Here is a 15,729-nt window from a genome sequence, read left to right on the forward strand (position 1 = left end):
CAAAAAGTGTAAATATAAAAAGACTGTGCACATTTTGTTAATGGAAGTAAATTGGAAAGTTGTTTAAAATTGCCTGTTCTATCTAAATCAATAATAATTTTGACTTGAGTGTCCCTTTAATTGCATGTCTTTGTCTTATGTGGCTTATGCATCCTTTTGGACTTTTAGGTACTGGCTTAGCCACATCCACCTTGTAAGAGTAAAACTCAGCCTAGTTGGCTTTATAAGGCTTCTAAAAAATGATTGTATGGATAATATAGAGCCCCTAACTAGATGAACTAAACAGATCTTTTTTTTAGCTCAGCTTAAGCACAAAGATATTTTCCATAGACAGTTTACATGTGAAAACATTTCACCTGTGTCATGTGTCAAATTGATCAAATATCTACACATTATGATGCCATGACTCTATGTTATGACTATGTCATGGCATCATAATATGATGAAAGCAACTTACTGCTGAACTGAACATCACTGGACATATCCTTATACAAGGCACTATTTTTGTTTTCAATAGTCATATATTAGAGCATTTCTTTACTGGGGGGGACTCCAGGGGAGACCAGCTGCCCTCGTCTTCCAGAGTGCATATCTCCAACCAGCATTTAACCCCTTAATGACCACAGCACTTTCCCATTTTCTGTCTGTTTGGGACCTAAGGCTATTTTTACATTTCTGCTGAGTTTGTGTTTAGCTGTAATTTTCCTCTTACACATTTACTGTACCCACACATATTATATATCATTTTCTTGCCATTAAATGGACTTTCTAAAGATACCATTATTTTCATCATATCTTATAATTTACTATAAAAAAATATAAAATATGAGGAAAAAAATGGAAAAAAAACACACTTTTTCTAACTTTGACCCCCAAAATCTGTTACACATCTATAACCACCAAAAAAACACCCATGCTAAATAGTTTCTAAATTTTGTCCTGAGTTTAGAAATACCCAATGTTTACATGTTCTTTGCAAGTTATAGGGCAATAAGTACAAGTAGCACTAGTTACGTTGTAACACTGATATCTTTCCGGAATCCCTGAATATCCCTTGACATGTATATATATATTTTTTTTTAAATACATCCCAAAATATTGATCTAGGCCCATTTTGATATATTTCATGCCACCATTTCATTAACAATAAAGTTTTCCTCATCTATGGACAGCTTTTTCTCCTTATTAATAGGATCAAAGTAGGCCCCATATTCATATTCTGTAGAATCAGTGATACTAAATTCCAAGGGTATTATTTTAAATAAAAAACTAGCCTGGAAAAGGTGTAATAAAGTGTTTGTAGTTAATATTATTATATAGGATCAATATATGTCAGTATAGAGGACTCTTCCTCATGATGTGCAGCTACAGAAAAAGGGAGAAGGAACACAGGTTTATAAGACAGAAAATCATTGGGTATACACCCTATAGTTAACCCTATAGCGCTACAGAGGAAGAATGCAAGTTGCTAGAAATGTTTAGCACCTGTATACATGAATTAGCTCTCTGGATCTGGATGTAAATATTTTTATCTTATGTATTTTTATAGGGCATATTAGACATTTACTTAAGCAATTATCTTGTGGTAGGGTAAGTGGAAATATTTATTATATATGAAATTTTTTATCAATTTAGAAGTGTGTATAAAAATTGTTAGTTTAGTTTTCATTAGGCATATCATATATGGTGTATTGTAAGAGTATACACTTTGGTTTCCATGGTAACCCGTAATTACTATTGTATTACATGGAACCGGCATGGAACCGGTATATATTAGATAATAATGAATATCAGCCTGATGAAACGACCGGAAGGTCGAGAAACGCGTTGCTGTATTTTAAACTGTTTTAATAATAACCTTTTTTAAAATAAAATTCTCTCCTATGATACCCCCGCTCTCGCTGACCATCATTCTGAAATTATGTTGGGTGCGGTATCCTGCCTTTTAAACCTAAGACTCTGAGCCGTTAATCTTCCCATAAACATTGTGGGTCTCTGACGTTGGTATACTTCCGCCGTTGCGGATTGGACCGTTGGAGTGTTAGAGCCTTCTTCCTATTGGATCGTCTGGCGGACGACTAAGGTTCCGTCCTGTCTAGTTTGGCATACGCATATGCCATCTCACTTGTGAGTATCTTGCCATCTGTGTGTGCTGCCCGTCGTTTCTTGCACCCTAGCGACACCACGATACTGTCCCATAAGGCGCCTCTTTTTTTTCTTCTGTCCTTACAGATATCTACCATCATCCTTTCTCTGGGAGTGCTGCCGTCAGATTGGGTCACCTGCGGTGGGGAATACCTTGCTTTCCCCGAGACTGTTATCCTTCCATTGTGTTCTGTTTGTCACATGTGCGCACCTCCATAAGGACTCAATCCTTGTTTTTTCCGACTGCTCTGGCTGGCATCGCCAAGATTTGGGAGGTTTGCTGCATATATCCACTTCTTTTTGATGCACAGACTTTTTATAGTTAACAATTGCTGTTAATGATATATCTAACGTTTTGTATTTTAGTAATATACATTTGCACTTAGTTACACCTATCTTAATATGTATCTTATATTGTTATGTTGTTTTACCTGATATTTTTTCATTTGATTAGGTTCCATGTGAACGGTTAAATTTTATCTTTTATGCACATCCTGATATGATAGTATATCTGTATTACTAAGGTTTAGCACTTAGCTTTGTCACCACTGGGTATTTATATTTATTTTTTGTCACGATTATTCATCAGGCCAATTTTGCTTTATTTCATATGCACATTATGATGTTTATCTATTAACACATTTATTTTGTATTGTATTGTATTTATTATTTGGTCCTTAACTGACTTATACACGATCGTAGCATTATAGTTACTTTTCACCACTCTTTAGGTATCACTATCCCACTCATACATAGGTTACACTTGTTACCACGACTGATATACACTGTCGACCCACACCTAATAGATCTAGACTTTACTAACTAGTATATACCGCGAGACATACTAAACAATGTTATCTGTTAGCGAAAGGACGAATAAAAGGCTTATGCTTGTATCACATATAGAGTCAACTTGCCCCCTAACAACAAATGCAGAAAGTAACATAGAAAATTTATCTATACACGCACTTTTTGCCAAACTAGAGGATGCAATTAATGTTGAGTGCAGGCACTGGTTAGATGCAGAGATGCTGCAGAAATATCTAGATAAAAAACAAATACCACGCGGCCTTAGATTACATAAAAATTGTTCTTTTAAAGACAATATGGCCCTCAACACAAAATGGGAAGAAGCCATGCACGTCTGCTCCACTACTTTTATTAATATTCTGATTTTACACAGAAAGACTTTGGTTGAACACGCATCCAAAGAAATTAATTCCATTCAAATCAGTTTGGAAAAATTCAAAAACTCGACATTATATGAGGAATTGAATTCTATGGTTTTGGAAAAAACAGAATGTTTCCAAAAAGAATTGATGGCTATTAAAAATAGAAAATTGTTGAGAGATGATGATGACTATCAGAAAGGGCAAGTATATACTTACAATAAAAATAAAGATAAGAAGCCTGATCCAACTTACCCGCAGTCGGGTCTGGATTCAGACACTCAACAAAATGCAGATTACCTTAAAACCCCCATAACAGGGGATCATAACAATTCCAATTTTGATTGGACAGTAGTTAACTACTCGAAAAAGAAAGATAGAAATAAGAATACTGCCCAACATCAAAATAGGAATAATTTTAAGCCTTTGGCTTATAATTCCCAGCATTATAGGGATAATGGTGGAAACTCCTATAACGGCCCTAAGTACTACTACCCCCCTAGACACCATGAGGGTTCCGATAGAAGAAACATCTATCATTATAACTCTCCTAGACCTTATGAGGGCTTTGAGAGAGGAAATAATTATCATCAAGATTCCCCCAGACATGTGTACCAACATGATAAAAGGGAATTCCCAAATCGGACTTATCCCTCCAACAGACAGAATTACAATGATTACTCAGGCACTAGAAATCATTCTTATGAATATCATCATTCTAGACCTTATACTCAAAATGATGCACTTAAGAACACTAAGTCAAATGATTCAAGGAATCATTATTACAACTATAATGGTGAATATCACCCTTCTAACAGTCATGATAAATCTAGAGGCCATTTTTTGGGAAACCAAGATACAGGGTCCCACAGAAAAATATCCAGTATGAATGACCATCACACTTATGATAACCCAAGGGCCAACAATGAGAATGGCCGTCAGTTCCCTTATAATAGATCACAAATGAACATAAATAATGATCAATATGGGGCGGAATCAACTCGCCTCCCTAATTCTAATCCAGGCCCAAGTTATGATCAGGCAGGGCCATCCTCCAATAATCCATCTCATTTTTTAGAATCAGGCCCCAGACCACCAGCATGGAAACAGAAAACAATATCCAGTTATTTAGAACCTGTGATCTCCCTCACGGCCCCACAAAAAGGCAAAAGACCTCACGGAAACGAGGGCACAGAGGAAGAGGCACAGCCATCAAAGAGGCACGATTACAGACCCTAAAAAAGGGTATCTATAATCTATCCTCACATAACTTGACAAATGATGAGATACGAGTCCTGGGCAAAGGTCTCTCATATTGTCCTACCAATAAACATAATACGTTCTCACTCTTTGTCGATCTAAATCAATTTACGCAAAAATTATCCATGCAGAAATATTTTGCGGAAAAAACTTTGAAAAATGACACAATGAGGCCAATTCTTACTAATTCCATGGATGATAGACTTAGACACGAAATAATTCCTACATATGACCCAGAGACCTTGATAGATCAATTATGTGATGGCTATACACATACACCCTTCAAAAACAAATCCAATTTTACGCCTCAACTCAACAATAATTCACACATTGAGATATTTAGACAATTAGTGAACGATGATTTTGAGAAAATATCAAAAAAGATCTTAAATAAAGATAATTTATATCCCAATGAAAAACGTGCCTTGAATAACCTTAAAAACAATAAATCTTTGGTAATAAGACAGGCCGATAAGGGCGGTGGAGTGGTCCTTCAGGATCGAACTGACTACCTATTGGAAGCCAGGAAAATCCTACACGATACCTCTTATTACAAAAAATTACAGTCAGACCCCACCGTGGAGTTTAAAGCCTTATTAAAACAAATTATAAACTCAGCCTTTGACAAAGGCATACTCCTGAAAAAAGAGAAAAACTATTTGATTCCGACTGAACCCAACCTGGCTTTTTATTACCACCTCCCTAAGGTCCACAAGAACCGTTTATGCCCCCCAGGAAGACCCATAATAACAGGGATTGGCAACCTTACTGACAATGTCTCATCATATGTTGACTACTTCTTACAGAAGTATGTCTTAGGTCTAGAATCCTACATTCGTGATTCAGCAGATCTCCTTAAAAAACTGGAATCATATAGTATTACATCTGATATGATTTGGGTCACCTGTGATGTTCAGGCCCTATATTCCAACATTCCCCACGACATGGGCCTACAGGCAATTTCTGAATATCTGGAACAAGATATATATTTACCACAGACCCAAAGAGAGTTTCTTTTAGATCTTATTGCTTTCATCTTGAGACATAACTATTTTGTCTTTCAAGATGAATTCTACATTCAAACAAAAGGAACGGCCATGGGTACCAGGTTCGCCCCGAGTTATGCGAACCTGTTTAGGGGTTCTTTTGAACAATGTTACATCTACGATTCAGCATACGGGGCGAACCTGGTATATTATGGCAGATATATAGATGACCTTATCTTTATTTGGAGGGGTGAACCCTCCACTGCTGAATCTTTTGTTGAACATCTAAACAACAATAATAGAGGTTTGGTGTTTACTAGCACTATTGAGAGGCAATCAATAGTGTACCTAGATCTTAATCTCTGCTTCACTGAGGGTCAAGTGACTAGCACTACCCACTTTAAGGCAGTAGATTGTAACAGCTATCTTGACTTCAAGAGCTGTCATTATCACCCGTGGAAATTGAACGTCCCATATGGCCAGTTCAAAAGAGTGCGCCGAAATTGCAGTTCCATGGCTGATTACGAAACCCAAAGTCTCACCTTAAAGGAACGCTTTAGGGAGAAACATTACCCTAACTCTATCATCGAAAATGGCTTCTTGAGAGCCAAAAATGATAATAGGGAGTTGTACTTTACCGGGCCTAATGCTCGTTTAGAACCTGCAAATAACAGCACCTTTCATAAAGATCCGTTGTTCATTACCCAATTTAATTCTAACCATAATCTAATTAGAGAGATTGTTACACGTCATTGGCAAATACTACTTAAAGACCCTATTTTGAAAAGAACTTTGGACGACAAACCTAGAATAGTTTATAGAAGGGCACCGACCCTTAAAACAATGCTGGCTCCGAGCAAGATTGTCAAACATAGACAGTCCTTTCCGGGTAATAATAGAAATACCTTACAACATGGGTCTTTTAAATGCAGACGAGCCCGCTGTAAGATGTGTATTTTCATTGGGGATCGACAGAAAACTTTTAGGTCTAGTATCACCCACAAATCTTATACCATCATTGGCCGTGCATCTTGTGCTTCCTCTTATGTAGTCTATCTACTAACATGTGTCTGTGGGGTACAATACGTAGGGCGTACTTGTAGATGCCTTAGTACCAGATGGTCTGAACACCATCGGAATATGAAGAATAATTATAGACTCCATAGTGTATCAAGACATTGTAACGATGTACATAGGGGAAATTTGAACTGTTACTCTGTCAATCCCATAGAATTCATTCCTAAATCCCATCTTTATAATCGGTTTTTTAGGCTCAGACAGAGGGAGACTTATTGGATCCATCTGCTGAAAAGCATGCATCCTGATGGTCTCAATTTATGTGTCGATCTGGCGGCCTTCACATAAAGGTTTGATCCTTTAGTCCCTCTGCCTGAGTCTGATGGAGGTTTTACAGTACCAATTATTTGTCCCTATTGGAGTAGACGTCTATGGTCTCGGACCAATTAGATAGAACTAGTTGCACCATTAAGAATTCCTATTAAGTTAATTATATTCAAATTTAGACATAAGACGATATATACTTGATCACACACTGATATTTATCCGTCAAAAGACACATGCCCTTTAAATATGTAGAGGCTATCACACTAATAATATACTTATGGATACCAATTTATTAAAATACATCACACCATCAACATATATGGATATTAATTTATTATACCCATTTATCAGAATACATGGTCTCTTTATCGAAATACTACTACATTACCAATATGTCCATGAATATTAATTTATTTTACGCCGTATGATCGAGAATTTATTACGATCATCATAAACTTACAGATGGTGGAATAATATTGCCTCTATATGTCTGGCCGTCTATTTTAATCTTTTATTGTAAATTCGTACACATGAGAAATACAGACACAATTTTGTTTTATTTTTTAGTTAAACACTTTTTCGATGCTAGCAATAATTGTCAACTATTTGATAATGATTTAAATTGGTCTCTGACACTGTGTTTACTACCCATCTTGTGGTTATTGTATGTAATCTAAGTCTATTGTATACACTGATCACAGTCGGTATTGTTGTTTTCACATTCTCCATCTTTGATTATAGAACAGGTGCAACTGTTACTATAGATACCAATCACAATTTATGATTGGCTCTACGATGGGTGTGGATAACAGACCGGTCTGTGATTGGTTGATTATTATGTTTAATAGAGCGGGGTTTTCAATCTGAATATCAGCCTGATGAAACGACCGGAAGGTCGAGAAACGCGTTGCTGTATTTTAAACTGTTTTAATAATAACCTTTTTTAAAATAAAATTCTCTCCTATGATACCCCCGCTCTCGCTGACCATCATTCTGAAATTATGTTGGGTGCGGTATCCTGCCTTTTAAACCTAAGACTCTGAGCCGTTAATCTTCCCATAAACATTGTGGGTCTCTGACGTTGGTATACTTCCGCCGTTGCGGATTGGACCGTTGGAGTGTTAGAGCCTTCTTCCTATTGGATCGTCTGGCGGACGACTAAGGTTCCGTCCTGTCTAGTTTGGCATACGCATATGCCATCTCACTTGTGAGTATCTTGCCATCTGTGTGTGCTGCCCGTCGTTTCTTGCACCCTAGCGACACCACGATACTGTCCCATAAGGCGCCTCTTTTTTTTCTTCTGTCCTTACAGATATCTACCATATTAGATAATACTGTGGTCTTAATAAATAACCTCTTAGCGTGGGTATTGAATGGGTATTTACCCTCAGAGAAGACTATTTGATGTAATTAACTGCGGCCGTTATACAAAGTGAACCCCGGATGTGACATCATGCGTGTCAATAATCCGGAAGGGACATATGCGTTCCATTAAGGCCTGATCATGACAGAAGGATACTCTATAATGAGCCCAATACATTAAATTGGAAACCGGAAGTGACGTTATGCGTGTCACTATACCGGATATGGAACATGCGTTCCACACAACAGGAAGTAAGGGAAGTATCACAAAAGGATGATTGGTAACGCTACACGGGGCATTATATATATATATATATATATATATATATATATATATATATATATATATATATATATATATATATATAAGGTATGATCTCTAACTATGTTAACCTCTGATGAAGAAGGGAATTAGATAAATAAAGCCCTTTGAAACGAGTAAGGTATTGTGTAAGGGGAGGAATTACCCTCTGTGTACACTGGAATTTACTATATGAACTGTAATTGGGACCAATAAGATTTTCCTGCAGACACTGCTAGACAGCATTGCCTAAAATCACTGGATATTTTATATGTGCCTATTTTCATACCTCATTTGTTGAGGTTTTTTTAATGTGAGTTTGTATTTGTCTGCTTTTATTTGTGATGTGGTATTATTAAACGGTATTACACTATATATATTTCTCTTTGGCTTTCTTCCATGGCATGGTGATTGAGATCGAAAGTTTCCATCTACCAGAACACCAAGAGAGGCAACTTACACTCACAGCACAGAAAGTTCTACTTGTCAGTGGTCACACTTCCTAGAGGGCTATATCTTCTCCAGCGTTATCGAATCATCCTTACCTCATATGATTGGGGGAACAAGAAAGAAACAAAGAAAGAACTGTATATTATACTTCCTCAGACTTGTCTACTATATTGGGGACTAAATTTGTTTCTGTTAGTAATTATATTACTGTGGTAATTAAGAAATAATTCCCATGGTGTTTAGAGCATATCACTACATATATATATGGGTATTAGCTTAACTACCTAATAATTGTTTCAGTCTTATATAGCGCCGTCTCTATTTTCTTGTGTATATATATATATATATATATATATATATATATATATATATATATATATATATATATATATATATATATATATATATATATTTATTTTTTAACAGTCAGAGCACTCTCACAAACAGTAAAGTTACAGGACCAGGTTGCTAAGAGGCAATCCACATCAGACACAGGTACAAGCACTCGCTGGATTTAAATCACCCAAAGCTTTACTCCAAGAATGCTGTAAAGTAAGAATGCTTTCAAAAATGTTAATTTATACAATTTACCTGTTTATTTTTTAGCAAGTCTGATATTATGCTGTTGATTTGGCAGGTACCAGTATCAATATATGTCTGGTAGTGTAATTGCCCGATTATCTAAAGCTCTCTGATCTGAAAAGATTATCGAAGAAATCTAGTCAGTATTGCAAAGTCCCTTAAAGAATTTTAGAAAAAAAAAATAGCTTGAGTGAGGTTTATCAAGCAATGGAGGGTTTTGGATGTGAAAAAGAGACACCTACTTTACAATATAATGCTCAAAAAAAAAAGTTGTTAAAGATTGTGTGTGATTTCTGTAAACACTGTATACACACACACAACACTGTGCCAAAGTTGTAGGCAGGTGTGAAAAAAATACTGTAAAGTAAGAATGCTAAAAAAAAAAAAAAAAAATAGAAATGTTAATAGTTTATTTTTTTCAATTAACAAAATGCAAAGTGAGTGAACAGAAGAAAAATCTAAATTAAACAAATATTTGATGCGACCACCCTTTGCAGTTAAAACAGCATCAATTCTACTCTAATTAGCACCTAATTGGAAAAAGTCCACAACACCCACATTAAACGAATGGACAACACACATGAAATAGCTCCTGGTATTAGAGGAATAAGTTTTGGCCAGCTCCTAAACTTATACTGATGTATATAGACTCCGGTTTACATAATCTGTCTTTTTATATGCAGGGGAGGGGGAAATTGTCTGCCTTTTCCTGCTTTCCCAGCCCCTTTCAGTGGGTGTCCCAACCTAACCTCAATAAAAGGGACATTAAACACTAAATAAATGATCGCTAGAATGATGCATTCAAAGAAAAGGATTAGTTTAAGAATAACATGTACATATATATTTTTTAAAGTTTCTTTAGCTGTTTAAATATTGACAAAATAAGTGTAAAGTTTTAGTGTCTAGAAAACAATGGGAGCTGCCATGTTGTAACTTAGGTTACATTTTCTGCTGTGGCCAATTAGAGACAGTTATAAATAGGTTATAACTATTTATTTTATAATAGTGTGCAGCCAATGGCTGTGTGAAATATAACAGTGTTCTGCACTTCCATTTCTAACCGGAACTAAAAAGCTCACAATTTCAGGATGGAATTACAGGAAAAGGGGACAAAATAAAAAATGAAAGTATAGTGCAGAGTTATTTTTATATACACGATTTATTTTATTTTACCATCTCAAAGTGTTTAATGTCCCTTTAACAGTGCTAAACAGGGAGCTTCTAAGTAAGTTTTTAAAATGTTTAATACAGTTTTTTTAGATCAGTAGCTGTGCATATTTTTCTTTATAGTAGCGTCTATTACATGCAGTTATAGGAAAATTGGTGAATACTGTCCCTATAACTGACAAAAATAAACTATTAACATTTCTATTTTTTTAAAGCATTCTTACTTTACAGATTTTTTCACAACTGCCTAAACCTTTTGCACAGTACTGTATATATAGATAAATATAAGTCTGCCTTGGGGTCGGATAATAGAAAAACTCACCAGCATGGACAGAAATCACAAAAAAATCCAGTGACATTTTTAGCATTATATTGTAAAGTAGGTGTCTCTTTCTCATCCAGAACCCTCCATTGCTTGATAAACACAACTCAAGCTATGTTTTTTTCCTTTCTAAAGTTCTTTGAGGGACTTTGCAATTCTGACAAGATTTCTTATGTAATCTCACCAGATCAAAGAGCTTCAGATAATCAGGCCCTTGTTCATCAGAATTACACAATTACCTTACACTACCAGACAGAGATATTGACACTGGTACCTGCCAAATCAACAGCAGGATCGTCATCGATATACTAAATACTGAAGGCGGATCAGTGGTAAGTTTACAGTAACACAAATGTAAGTATTTTAAAAAAAGAAGTGTAATTGTAAAGTGCCCATGTTTTTAAAAGTATTTTTAAATACTGGCTTTTAAGTCATTCAACTTTACAATCACTTTAATATAACAATGTTGGCTGTGCAAAGCTGGGGAATGGGTAGTAAACAATAATTTTGGTGTTGATTGTCCCTTTAATATTGTATAGTATCTCAAAGTTGATGTTGTACTCCAGTGATTCTCAGCCATAATATCCTTATAATGGCCTAGATTAGTACAGAGCAAAAATGTTAGTGCTATTGAGAGCTGTGTTCAAGTTAAATCAATATCACTCCTATTACAAATTGAAAGTAAAAAGTTGGCGAGCAAAGATTCAGGGGTGTTAACATCTGGAGGTCACATAGGTCAACAACGCTAACTCCCTTTCCCCAGGCTTTTACTCGCGTACTAACTCAAGGTGCCAATTTGTTCAAAAATTATATTTTATATGTCAAGGTGACATAAAGGTATAAAAAGTAGGGCTGCAACTAACTATTATTTTCATAATCGATTAATCAGCCGATTATTTTTTCGATAAATCGACTAATCGGATTTAATATAAAAAAAAAGAATTTGATAATTTTTCCTATATTTTTAAATTGAAATCCATATACTGAGTGTAACAAATATAAACTTCAGACTAAAACTGTACTTTACACAACTGTTTGTCCAATTTTTAAGCAGAACAACACATTTTTATAATTAAGCAAAACAAAACCACAAACTGTTTGAAAAGAGGTAGAACTAGAAAGAGGTAGAATATAACTGTTTATAATATTCTGTTAATCACTCTTTCAGAAACTTTGCATTGAAATGTAAAAACTGTCGACATGACCACATGCTCCTGGCTGAGGCTGGCTCTCTTTTGTAAGCTATTTTGCCTGCAATAGAAAAGAGGCGCTCAGATTGTGTTGAGATGCCTGAGATGCATAAGTAGGATTTTGCCAATCTCGCAAAGGTGGGATATTTATCTTTGTTAACTGTCCACCAATGAAAGGGGCCTTACAATAAAGTAAGCCTGGACTTCATTACAACATAAAAATATCTTGAATATCTATATGCAATGGTAAATAACCAGCTATAAGGTTAGGGAAAAAAGATCTAGTCCGCTCTAAAAAATAACAGATACTGTATATACTTATAGAGATTGAATCTGGTACGTTTTAAAATATAATAAAAATATTAAAAAAAAATAATCAAAAGCGCTAAGGATAATTTATCAATACAGTACATATAATCAATTTAGCTTACAAGTGTAAACAGTATTAAGATATGTAATTATTGTGTCATTTATATAAGATTATTGTTTGCACTTGACTCCATCCCCTCATCCAAAATCCAACCCTTTCAGTCCCAAGCAGTTTTTATAAAGTTTTTTTACCTGTATATGTGTATATATTTTTTGAGTTATATATATATATATATATATATATATATATATATATATATATATATATATATATATATATATATATATATATATTATTTTTTATTTACTTATATATATATATATACATACACATACAATTTTGAGCCCTTCACAGAAGGATACCAAGAGGTAAATTGGACAGTTGTTTACAATTGTATGCTCCATCTGAATCATGAATGAAACATTTTTGGTTTCCTGTGTCTTTAAATAAAAAAAAATCACAATTTCAGACTTCCTGAATATCCTATCACACTAGGATTTCAATAAATCTATACCTACATGAGACAATATTACTGAGCTATTCCAGAAAGTATGGCATATGGATTATTAAAATCAATTATAGGGCTGCTTTGAAATTATAATTTTAGAGCCATCACCTACACTAGACTTGCTTTCTACAAAATAAATAAATAGACACTATAGAGAATTTTGTTGCAAAGATTGGCAGTGAAAAGGAAACATATCCATGCAAATTAAAAGCAATAATGAGTTTCACACCCAGAAATAAAAGAAAACCAATAGCAATAATTAGTGAAACATGTCATGTAAAGTTTTGCAACATACGTGCATAGATACAAACATTCTAGGATAAGAAAGTCAAACATAAACCTGCATAACTCAGATACAGAATGTTATTTTACAACACTTTTAAAATCAATTCTATTTTCAAATGTGTTTCGTTCTCTTGGTATCCCTTGTTGAAAAATAATATGCATATTCTACACTTGTGGGAGCTAGCTGCTGATTGGTGCCTGCACACATTTGTCTCGTGATTTGCTAACTAGATGTGTTCCTCAAGTTGACACTAGAGCAATGCTGTTCCTATAGCAAAGGATATCAAGAGAATGAAGCAAGTATGATAATAGAAGTAAAATGGTATGTTCTATCCAAATCAAGATATTCAAATTTGTGGTTTCCTATCCCTTTATTTATAGTATGTTTATTTCTGCCCTCTATTGCAGTGTTTCTCAATGCTTTTGTAGCATGTACACACACATACATGCAGATTTTTTCCCCATAAGTACCTATATACATTTTCAAACATGGTGTGTGCGTTTGTCTGCTATAGTCCATAAAAAGTAAATTTTAGAATGATGAATGTCAGAAAACAATTATTTAATTTGTGAATAGGACATGAAGACGCTTTAGAGGAAAGTGAATTATTATTATTATTTTGTGCTGCATTATGCATACATTTTAATGGTAATACAATACACATATAAAAAAAATAAACTTTATCTTTTTAAAATTAAAAAGTTAGATGTCATTTTAAGAATATCCCATCCCCCACTCACATGTATCCTCACTTGAAAGGCCATCAGTATCCGGCCTGACCAGGGAAGATGAGATCACATCATAAACCACTGTCTACTGGTCTTAAATCAAAGATGCCTCTAAACCATAACAGACAATGCATACCCATATTTAAAATAAGTGCTTTTTGTTTACTTATAAAATATATGTAAAAGACAATTTTATATTAGTAAAAATGCTGAAATCATTCAATTTTAAAACAAATCAAATAAACAATAAACAAAGTGTTTGCATATTGCAAATACATCAGCTTCTCTGTATTCTACAAAACCAGCCCTGAAGACAGAATATGTCAATCACAGTCACATTCTCATAGAATTATGGGGGGGGGTTTGGTTAATAAAGGCATGTATGAAACTTTTTTTAAATAATGCTGGGGGCAAAATGACCCATCTTTTATTTATAGTAAATTATCCCTTAAGGTACCAGGAGAAACGAGAATGAATTATTGGCATATAGTTGTGAACATAAAAGATCTGTGCTATTGGTTAAAAATTAGGACAAAGGATTTTTCAGTGCTTCTGTAATAAAAAAAAAAAAAAAGGAAGAAAAAAAAAAGAAAAACCCAGATGCAATGTCAAGGCCCAGGCCTTGAGGGAAGAATACATAAAAAAAATACCCTCTACTGCCAGAAGAATATCATTAGTGTTCTGCAATATGATCGCTTATGCAAGTCAATGTATAAAGCCGTATTATAGTTCCTATTTCAGCGTTTCGAGCTCGCGGTAGAGCGGTTATCAGATTTCACGAGAATTCTAAGAAAATATAAACAAAAGGAATATTCCCCCTGTCAACACACAGATGGAATTAACTCTTCTCTGTCCAAATTAAGTCTCAAGACCAAGAATCAGGCTTTGGCCTCTGTCTCTCTCACAATTTTCCTTTGACACCAAAAAAATACACATCCAGCATTTACCCAACGACCTCAATAATGCAAATAACATACCCTGTGAAAAATATGCAGATTTATTCTAATCGTAAATCCCTCCAAGGTACAAGATTCCATCTACTTATACATTAGTATCAGCAAAAGCATCCAGAGCTCAGACTATGAATAGCCGGTATACAGCTAAAAGCTCTATATATACATCCCTGCCGCCCCACCTCCTATCAGTTATCACTCACCCCCGGGTACCGGCGACGAGTGTGCTCTGTGCTTCTGCTAGCACGTCCCCTCCGATGTGTGTGTGTTATTACAGCTAGTCTGATTTACTGCTGCTATCAGTAGGACCGATCATCACGTTGCAGAACCCGACAGCTGTCAAAGCCTTTTGTCTATGGGAGCCGCCTGGTTTCAATTATTGACAGTCGATAGGTCTCCGTTGGTTGCTCGGCAATAACGTTATTTCCCAGCAGCACCCAGCGAGTAACGGCAAGAGAAGGAGGGTGTGAGCCAAGTGGTGCGCATGCGCACTATTGCCATAAACTCACTGCAGTTCGTTCCAGGGTGTGTACGAGTAGATTGCATCTCAGAGTCAGTCATCATTATTAGACCGTTACCTACTCAATTTACAGATATAGTCTACAC

General features: G+C 35.2%; 1 protein-coding gene across 6 annotated transcripts in view; it reads right to left on the minus strand.

Annotated features, from left to right (window-relative positions):
- The window catches only part of CEP170 (centrosomal protein 170), a 433,169-nt gene extending 417,585 nt beyond the window's left edge, over positions 1 to 15,584 (minus strand). For all 6 annotated transcript variants that reach the window (XM_053711144.1, XM_053711143.1, XM_053711145.1 and 3 more), the window contains exon 1: positions 15,327 to 15,584. The gene's annotated coding sequence lies outside the window, so the exon portion shown is untranslated. The remainder of the gene's footprint in view (positions 1 to 15,326) is intronic.
- Between the last annotated feature and the right edge of the window lie 145 nt (positions 15,585 to 15,729).

Source organism: Bombina bombina, chromosome 4, assembly GCF_027579735.1.
Source record: "Bombina bombina isolate aBomBom1 chromosome 4, aBomBom1.pri, whole genome shotgun sequence".
NCBI classification, from domain to species: Eukaryota; Metazoa; Chordata; class Amphibia; order Anura; family Bombinatoridae; genus Bombina; species Bombina bombina.